The sequence below is a fragment of the Myotis daubentonii genome, chromosome 6, assembly GCF_963259705.1.
Source record: "Myotis daubentonii chromosome 6, mMyoDau2.1, whole genome shotgun sequence".
NCBI classification, from domain to species: Eukaryota; Metazoa; Chordata; class Mammalia; order Chiroptera; family Vespertilionidae; genus Myotis; species Myotis daubentonii.
Genome location: NC_081845.1, coordinates 24,644,899 through 24,654,665, shown reverse-complemented (window position 1 = coordinate 24,654,665; position 9,767 = coordinate 24,644,899). Strand labels below are relative to the sequence as shown.

Genomic DNA, 9,767 nt, shown 5'->3' with positions numbered 1-9,767 from the left:
ATACCCACATTTTCATTTCACCTTTATCCTTTTGTATACTTTTTTGCATCACACCATTGTGGCCCAGATCTGGAAACTGTTTAGTCTTCTCTAATGTAAGTAGTTTTGTGGTATAGGCAATGAGTGGTCCAGGTAAGATCTATTGGTGGATAATCCCCAACACTGTCATTGCTGAGAAAGTATGTTAGGGCAGGGAGAAATGGTCATATTACTTGTGCCTTCTGATCTCCAAGATTACTTGGGGACTAGATAAAAAATATCTGGTATTTGGTGGAAAACCAATGAAATCTCAGGGAATCCTAGATCAAAAATGTGTAACAATCAAAGCCATGCTAATGATTTAATCCTGACCCAATATATAGAAACCTCTGAGACTCTTTTGATCTATCTTATGATAAATCACAGATAGGACTTAATACTTCCCTCAAAGTCTGGGTTGAAGGACCTAATTATACACTCTTACTTGAAGGCACCAGTTGTTTCTTCTGATGTAGGAACCAAATATATGTATGTCACCTTGCCAACCCTATGGCAAAGCAGATGTGGTATTGTTATGTTAGTGCCTAATGCTGTCACCAGAAAGACTCTTGTCTCTTCCATTATCCCTAATCTAGGCTCTTTTGTCTATGAACTCCGACCAAAATGAACCCAACAAAATTGGAATACGGGGCATGGTCTTTTTGGTCCTCTCTCCACCAGAAACTCTATAAATGGGGCTTTGGGCATCTCTTCGCTAGAGCTTTCTTTCCTTGGAATTTATAATTATTTAAAAAATCTTTTTTATTGATTTCAGAAAGAGGAAGGGAGAGGGAGAGATAGAAACATCAATGATGAGGGAGAATCATTGATCAGCTGCCTCCTGCATGCCCCCCACTGGAGATCGAGCTAAAAACCAGGGCATGTATCCTGACCTCCTAGGTCGACGCTCAACCACTGAGCCACAAGGGCTGGGCTGGAGTAGCTAAATTTAAATGAATAGTCTATCAGAAATTGTTCTGCCCTGACTGGTTTAGCTCAGTGGATAGAGCGTCGGCCTTCAGACTGAGGGGTCCGAGGTTCGGTTCCCGTCAAGGGCATGTACCTTGGTTGTGGGCACATCCCCAGTGGGGAGTGTGCAGGAGGCAGCTGAATCGATGTTTCTCTCTCATCGATGTTTCTACCTATCTATCCCTCTCTTTCTCCCTTCCTCTCTGTAAAAAATCAATAAGATATATTTTTTTTAAAAAAGAAATTGTTCTAATTCTCATAGTACAAACACTGAACAGCACTGCAACTGCTCTTGAAGAACAAGGAATGCCTAACAGTCTGACTGAGGTCATACCACAAAACCATAGGCTCCAGATGTGTTAGCACCCAGCAAGCGGTTACTTGTGCCCTATTGGAAAAGGAATGCTATTTCTATGTAAACAAATCAGGTAAAGTGATATAATAACTGAAACAAAATATTAAAATCCTTGAATTATATTGTATATTACCTTAATTAGGTGTCTTACTAGATGGCACTGAACAAAGACTAACAGGAACCACCAGAGTAATGGGAGGCCAAAGCCTACAATGAATAAATCCCACTGAGACCACATTTTACAAAAGAACCTTTGATCTGCAGAATAGGTGACTTAGCTCTGCTTCTGACAAGCCTCCTTGTTACTCAAATGTAACTCTCCCATTGAGCTCTCCCATTGTACACTCAGGAAACTGCTTTCCCCCTACATGAGGCATGACATACCAAGAATGAGCCTTCCTGGTGATGAGGCATCAATCTTGCTTTTTCAATGATGAACCAATGATACTTCCTAATGATTGATCACTGATGCTTTCTAAGAAAAGATCTTGCCCAAAGGGGGAAATGTGAAAGAAGAACAGCAAAATGGAGTTGGTATTGTTAATCTTAAATGGAGCTGGGAGGCCTTCAGGAAGTTCAGCTAATACACTCCCTCCATGTGAAACCGAACGTTTGAATGGGGCTATAAACCAAATGGCCACATCCTGATACAGTTCCTAAAACTAACTCTGCATCACTGAACTCTATTAAAAAATAAAATTTTCACCTAGCAATAGACATAAGCAATTACTCATGTATAGCATAGTGTAAGTCTGCTTGCCAGCACCAATCACAGCTCTTTCAAAGCAACTTGTGTAATAACTTTGGATGCCACCCTTTTATCATCTATTTAAGCTATCCCCTATCTTTCCCCATCAAAATACAGGTTTCTACCCAAATCTGTCTCCTGGATATGCAATTCCTAAAAATATCCCCAAATAAAGTTTTTGTTTGCCTTATAGTTCTTGGTTAAAAATGATTGACAATGTTCACTACTACTATCTTTTCTGTTCCAGAAGCATAAGGAGGTCTTTTCTGCTCCAGGGATTTCCCACAGGTCAGTCTCTCTACCTGGAATAGTCTTCCTGCTATTTTCCCTTCTCCTTATCTTTTAGATTTCCCCCTAAATCTTGCCTCACAGGTACTTTCCCTGATGATGCATCCTTTCTAAAGTAAGTTTTCCTTTGTTACTCTCCATCACTTCCTTATCAGCGTCAGATTTGTATTATGTCTGTTTACGTGTGTTCTGTTTCCCTCCCTACAGCGGCAGCCTCGGTGAGAGCAGTGTCAGTGTCAGCCTTTATCACTGCCCCATTCCAAGCACCTAGCTCAGTACCTGTACATTGCACACACTTCGTGTGTACTTGTTGAATGACTGACTGAATGAATAAGTAGTGAAACTCCACTACGTACTTCTTTAAAAGGCAGGCCTTCCCTCTTTCACCCTTGGCACTCATTCCTATGAAGTCTCTTTGTTCTCTTGGTTATGGGAGTTACACCCTATCTCTGCTAAATTTTGAGTTCCAACACTGAGGCAGCAAAGATATCTTATTCTGCTTTGCAGCCCCATAATATCTGGAGTGTTATAAGTACTCAATAAATCACTGGTTCTCAAACTTTCATGGGTATGCCTACACCCACATGAGACTAAGTGTGTAGAGTGATTTATTTTTCAAATAAGCAACGCACGTTATAATCAGGAGGTGGATTTTATATATCACATTTCGAGAAATACCAGTACTAGGGGTTGTCAATACCAATGTTGACCTATATACCAGGCTTCTCTTCTCTATACCAGGCTTAATTTTAGTTCAAAATAAGCAATGAGGCTGAAATTTCATTACCCCAAGAAATCTGGAGAGCAAAGGGTTATTGCCTCCCTTTTCTCCCCACAGTGTATTATTTCACCACTTTTGTTTGGATAATATTTTATTTTAACCCTTTGCCTATGTGGTTTTTAGCCCTCTGCTTGTGAGACAAATTATTTGTGTAATGAGAACTGAGCATTTAGACTTTCTGGGGAGCAGACAGAGATATGTCTGCAACTGGGTAACTGCTTTAAAGGAAGGAGGTATTCTGTTCCTCTTATAACCTCTCTTAAATAAATATTTTTGATGATAATTCTAATCATAATCCCATTACCTCATTTTAGGTCCTTTAGTAGTTACATTAAATAGCAAGCTGGCATAATTTTTAGTCAAAGACTTCTTATGAAAACTTTGTAAGTATTGCATGTTCCGTTCGTTGCAATAATCTTCATGAAAATGATACACATTAATCTCGGTGAGATTTACAAACAGTTAACAGTAACATTTTGAATTATTATTTTTCAAAATGGAGAGATGACTATTAGGGAATGATACTGTAGTAAATAATTATTGAATAAATAAGTTTTTGTAATTTTAAACCTTGAAAAAAATAAACACAAAACCCTCTGCCTTCTTAGTAGGCAAAAGAGAATAGAAAGATGGGGAGGAAACCCAGTCAACTTGTGTTCACCAGTAGGAAATGAAATTGGTTAGTCGAGGGACCCATTGGTTTCATTGGTGCAGATATGGAAAAATGCCAGACCATTTGGGAAATGTCCTCATAAACAGAAACTACCTCTACCCAGTTCTTGGTTGGGAGCAACAGAAACAAACTCTGGTTAACTCATCCAGAAAAGGAATTTACTGAAAGTTATCAGCTAGCTGAAAGTGTCAATGCATATTTTACCAGAATTACAAAACATAAAAAAAAGGAATCATTGCAAAGCCTAGGGAAGGATAGGAACAGAGGAGGCCACAGTAATTATAGCCAACGCCCTCCCGACAACTGTCTAGTTTGGAAACCTCTGTTGGCTCCATCTCCTCAGTTTCCTGTTTGTCTACTATTGTTGAGTTCCCAATGTCGCCATTCTCAGGGAGTGGGAACAGGGAGACTCCAAATCCCCGCTCCACTTCAACATCCCCAAATAGGAAAGCAGTTGACATAGTTCAACCTAAAAAGACAAACAAAACTAGTAGAATGAGAGTTTGCCTTGATGATCTAGCCTTCCAACTCCATTTTCTTTCCTTATTTAAAAAGTCTTTATTGTTCAAAGTATAACATATGTCCCCTTTTTTCCTCCCTCATTTCTATCTTGTCTTTGTTCTTTCCAGCCTCCTGTTTATTTCTCTCTTTTTTAAAAATTTATTGAGCCCTACCTGGTTTGGCTCAGTGGATAGAGCATCCATCTGCGGACCGAAAGGTCCTGGGTTCAATTTCCATCACAGGCACATTCCCAGGTTGCAGGTTCCATCCCCAGTTGGGGGTGTGCAGAAGGCAGCCAATCAAAGATTCTCTCTCATCATTTATGTTTCTTTATCTCCCTCTCCCTTCCTCTCTGAAATCAATAAAATTATACTTAAAAAATTTATTGATTTTAGAGAGAGAGAGAGAGAGAGGAAGGGAAAGAGAAACATCGATGTGTTGTCCCACTTATTGATGCACTCATTGGTTGATTCTTGTATGTGCTCTGACGAGGGCTCGAACCTGTGACTCGAGTGTATCTGGAGACAATGCTGTAACTGAGCGACCTGGCCAGGGCCTTCCTGGTTCGTTCGATTATGAAACAAAGCAAATACTTCTAAGAAAGTAGTTTTATCAACATATTTACAGTAAATTTACCAATGACCTATATATTAAAATTTGATTTAGTAATTCAATGTAAAATATGATTTCAACATTCCATTTGTATGTACTTATCTTACTAGTAATGTTGGTCATTTATTTACAATTTATACTTCTTGGGATAATTTTCTGTTTTATTAAATGGGCTCAATTTTTACTCAATGTTCTTCTTGACATTATTCAACAGGAAACGAAAGTTTTATTACCAAGAAGTAGGTAGAATCAAGTATCGTGTATCAAATGGACTTAGTTCAAGAGAAATCTGTTCCAATGTGTCTCCTTCTCTGTTACTTACTACCTCGGGTTATTTTACATCACAGTTAACCTGCCTCGGAAAGGTGACTTATTTTCAGTGTGTACGCGATGGAATGGCAGAAAAGGTTTTAAGATAACGTCCTAGGCTGCAAATCACTACGCTCCGATTTTGGCGTTTTGGGGAAACAGCGGGTCAGTGCTGCCGGCACCAAGGCCCCCGCCCCCTAACCCTGCCCCTCGCCCAAATCCGTGCAGAATAGAGTTGTACTGAGCCGCCAATGACTAGTTTTTATCCTTTTCATATAGTTCACCCATTCAGTGTTTGCTGAGCACCGACTCGATGCTCGGGACTCCCAGGGCACCGCACAGGCCGAAGGTGACTGACTGCCCCCAGGTCCTGAGGGTGGGGGTGGGGGGGCCCGCCTGTGCATGAAGGGAAAACCGAGAATTCATAATTATTAATAAATACTTTCAACAGTTGAACTGGTGACCTGGACTGTGAGGGGAGGGGGCCTTAAGAACAGTGTTAAACTCGCAACTAGGGCCAAGACGGCGGATGTAACGGACGGAAGACGGGGTGCTGATGGCAGCTCTGGGAAGACGGGGTGCTGATGGCAGCTCTGGGAAGACGGGGTGCTGATGGCAGCTTTGGGAAGACGGGGTGCTGATGGCAGCTTTGAAGTCCCTTCAGGTGGGTTACGCCCCCAGACACCGGAGTTGTGGCGGTTACGGGCCCGTAGGAGGCCAGTGCGGCTCCCAGGGGCACTAACAGGACATGTGCCGGGGCTCTTCGTTCACGTCCTATCCGTCTCAGACGCGGCTGGCCTATGTCTAGCCTCCTATTTCTGGCAGACCCAGCTACGTGGGGCCGTTTTCCGGCCGGCACACGGGGTCCGTCTGCTCCGTGCTCTATTTTTATGCCGACGGCCGAGCCGCCGCGGCGGTGAAGCCGCACCACGTCGTGAGGAAAGAAGCAAACTGTGAGGAAACCCGCCCGACAGCCCGCGCCCCCGCGAGTCCTGCGGCCGAGCTCCTCAGGGAAGAGACTCGGAGCGTGGCCATTTTCCTATCGAAGTGCGCCTGGCACCTTGTCTATCAGAGCGAGCGCGACACTTCCTAGTTTACAGTCAGGCGCCCAAGAAGAAACCCGGCGCTTTCTGGCGTAGGGAGACGACGTGTGCTAGCCGAGCTCGGCCTCGTCTCCCGTCTTTTCCTCGGTGGGGGATCGAGCCTTTGTTTCTGGCTTGGTCTAAGAAGGAATGCACCAGACGGCAAAAAAAAGGGGGCGAAAGACAGGTTCCGAGGGTCCCCTCGGAGCGAGGAGAGACGCCCGCTAACCCCACCGTGGGTCGAGGCGACCACACGGCCCTGGCCGATCACTCCGCCCACTATCTCCCTCCATCCGCGCTGAGGCGGCCGCTCAGGGCCCGAGGGCGGGGCCGCCGGAATTCGCGCGAGATCAGCCACGAGACTTCCCAGAAAGCTTCAGGCAACGTCTTAACAGCGGCCTGGGAGCCGGTTTAAGGCGAAAGGGTGGGCGGGGCTTGCTCAGCTATTTAGCGGCACCAGAGGCCACGCCCCAAATCGGAAGTGACGGAGGAGAGCTAGCGCGTCGAAGATAGCTCTATGGTTTTCCTCCCGTTCTTCAGTCGGGAAATGGCCGCTGTGTAGTTACCACGAAGATAAGTCCCGGGAACCTTGCTTCGGCGTGTCAGGTAGGCCTCATGCTGCATTCAGGGTAGCGCATTCACTCAAGGGTAGTGAGTGCTGAGTCTTTTGTGGGTGGTGGCGGGTTGGCGGCGACAGCAAAACCCAGGAGACGTTGTGCCGTTATTTATGTGTTTCCCCGTCAGATTCCCTCAGGTTTTTGAGGTACTACGGGCCAAAAGGTAGGGGAGGGGGTGGTGATTAGCAGCGAGAACAGTGCGCGCGCCTGACTAAAAACCTGGTCGAGAGCCCGAGACCGCGCGGCCTTCCCGTGCGCGTGCGCATATCCTCCCTCTTCAACCCTTCCCCCATTTCTTGGGCCTGGACCCCGGCGCGCGCCCGGCTGAAGCCTGGGCCCGCGCACGCGCGGTTCCTCCCTCCGTTCCCCGCCTTCTGGCTCCTGAGGCCGCGAGCGGTGCTACTTGGGTTCTCCTCATTGGCTGGGATCGCCACCTTTCTTCTGGGCCTTTAGGATTTTGGTAAAGTAATTACGATGTGCAGCAAAGTGCACTGGGTAGTAGACACCCCGCATCGTCTTTAAACTCCTTTTCCTCGGCTTCACGCTACCCGTCGGTTTGCGCCTCATTTTTGTTATTTTACCGTGTGTAGGATGCTGTTCTGTCTCTCGTAACTGAATCCCGCATCCACCTCGGGCCCTTGGTGTTTCGGGAAAATTCGCTCTGTGGTTAATCTTCTCGGATCCCCTTGGCAACGCACTCTGTTTTGGAGGAACCGGGCGCTGTTGACTCAAGGAGTTGGCGCCTGGTTACGGGCTCCTGGCGTGGGGAGCGGGCCTGAGCCGATCAATCTCAGCGCGGCCCTACGACTTCCGGGCCGAAAGGGCAGTTGGTTGTCCAGCGGTACCAGGGGAGCCGTGTCCTTTCAGCACATGATTCAGCCCATTACATCGTGTCAGAAATGGTGCAGCCATGACTGGTAGTTGAGGGGGTGAGTTGAGGCTGGTGACTTTGCCCTCGTTTAAATGAAAGTCCGTAAGTTGGCTTTATTTACTTTTAAGATTTATCTCATCAGAACCAAGCAGCAGTACTGGCAACTACTTTTTTATACATCAGACTTTTTTTTTATATAGCGTTTTAGAATTGAAGAAAATTAAGACCAAAGTTGAAAGCAAATATGACCGAAACTGATTTAAGAGATTAGCTATCTCAGACATCTTGCAGCAGCGCCTTTTCAGTTTTGTAGGGAATTATTCCTCATGAGAATTCTCTTTCCAGTTGCAGTCTACTTGGAATGATTGCGCTGCTGTTTAGATAAGAACCTTTCCGTTGGAAAAACCGCTACGAATTTATTTGCGTTTTTATGTAATCCTAGCCAATTGAGGATAAATAATTTGATGGGAAGGGTTGTGTGTGTAAAATAACTCATGGTGAACCAGTTTAAAGTCTGCTTACCGATGGCTTATAGCATCTGGTTTTAAGGGTACCGTGTGTTCCGTGTTACATACGGTAAACCCTGAAATTCCCCTTAAGATAATTAAAATGGTGGCAAAGGAGGTTTAACTAGAGCTGATTCTTCATGTGGCCGAATAGTATTTTAGGACTTGGGAGACAGAATTGTAAAAACTTATCAATTGATAGGCGCTATTCTAGTTTAATTTATTGACTGACTTATGTGGATAGCTAGTTGTACTAGATGTCTGAGGAGAAGACTTGTAGAAATAGAGAAAGCTTTTCAGTTCTACTTAGAGCTTTGGATTGGGAGTTTACAGAAACATCATTCAAAATTACTAGTTTAACACTAGTGAATTCTGTGTAATTTACAGTGATTAACAAAGAACTGGATAGGGAATCAAAAGGTCCAACGTGTCTCACTTGAAGTGTTCTATTTCTAACCCTAGAATAATAGTGCATGGCATAGGCACCTTATAAATTCAGTGGAATTCTGAAAGCTTGGCGTTCTCTAGATGGAGTTATGTGTAGCTCATGAGATTATGAAGATTAAATTAGGTGATTTAAAAGTAAGCACAGTTCTTGGCACATGGTTGGTTTTTAGATATTTAGTTTGCTATGATTTGTTTATTTCATTTCCTCGATAGTTGGTTTTTGGAGGGCAGGGATCTCTTACATAGCCACATATCCGTAATATTTAGCACAGTGCTTTGTACATAGATCTGCATTTTAAAAAATTAGCTGAGTTGATTATAGTCTTAGTTCTGACTTTGTTAGATATGATTAATGTAAAATGTTAAATACTTACATTTTATGTTAAATATTATAAAATACATTGTATTCCATATTTTAAATATAATTGAATTCTCCATGTGGATACTTGAATATATTTATAGATTGTGCACAATAATGTATATGTATACTAGTCTTGACAGCCTACAGCCGCTCTCCCCTTCATGTTACTATTTCTAATACATATTTTCTTAGAACTTCAAAAATCATGACAGTAGAGATTTGGCAGTTGGTTCTTGTCTGGATATATAGAAATTAAAATTAGCCTTTTAGATTTGTTAAGTAAAACGCACCTTGTATCACTTCCAGCAGTAAATCTCAGTAGTATTGGACTTCTAGGTCAGAATAAAGTTTCATAACACCAATTTAGAAGATTAGTTTTTCTCTGCCCACTTGAGGGAGTTAATATTTTTAAAACTATAAGTATGCATGCACTTTAGAAATCCTTTGTTTCTGGTTCTGGCCTTTTATTTTTTGCTACTTTTTACTTTAGTATGTTTCCCTCAATCACTAGATTCCTATTCCTCCTCCTAGCTTGATCCTCAACTCTCTTGATCTCCCCTGACATTAGGGGCATGGGTATTGAGTGGACATTGTTCTTGGTTTACCAGTTTAATCTTACCATTTCTTCT

The 9,767-nt window shown here is 43.4% G+C and overlaps 1 protein-coding gene across 11 annotated transcripts in view; it reads left to right on the top strand.

Moving 5' to 3' along the window:
- The first annotated feature begins 6,794 nt into the window (after nt 1-6,794).
- Nucleotides 6,795-9,767, top strand: part of BCLAF1 (BCL2 associated transcription factor 1) — a 28,624-nt gene continuing 25,651 nt past the window's right edge. For 10 of the 11 annotated variants that reach the window (XR_009453408.1, XR_009453409.1, XM_059700417.1 and 7 more), the window contains exon 1: nt 6,796-6,942. The gene's annotated coding sequence lies outside the window, so the exon portion shown is untranslated. Of the gene's footprint in view, nt 6,943-9,767 lie in introns of all 11 variants that reach the window. The other variant, XM_059700419.1, reaches the window with a different exon arrangement.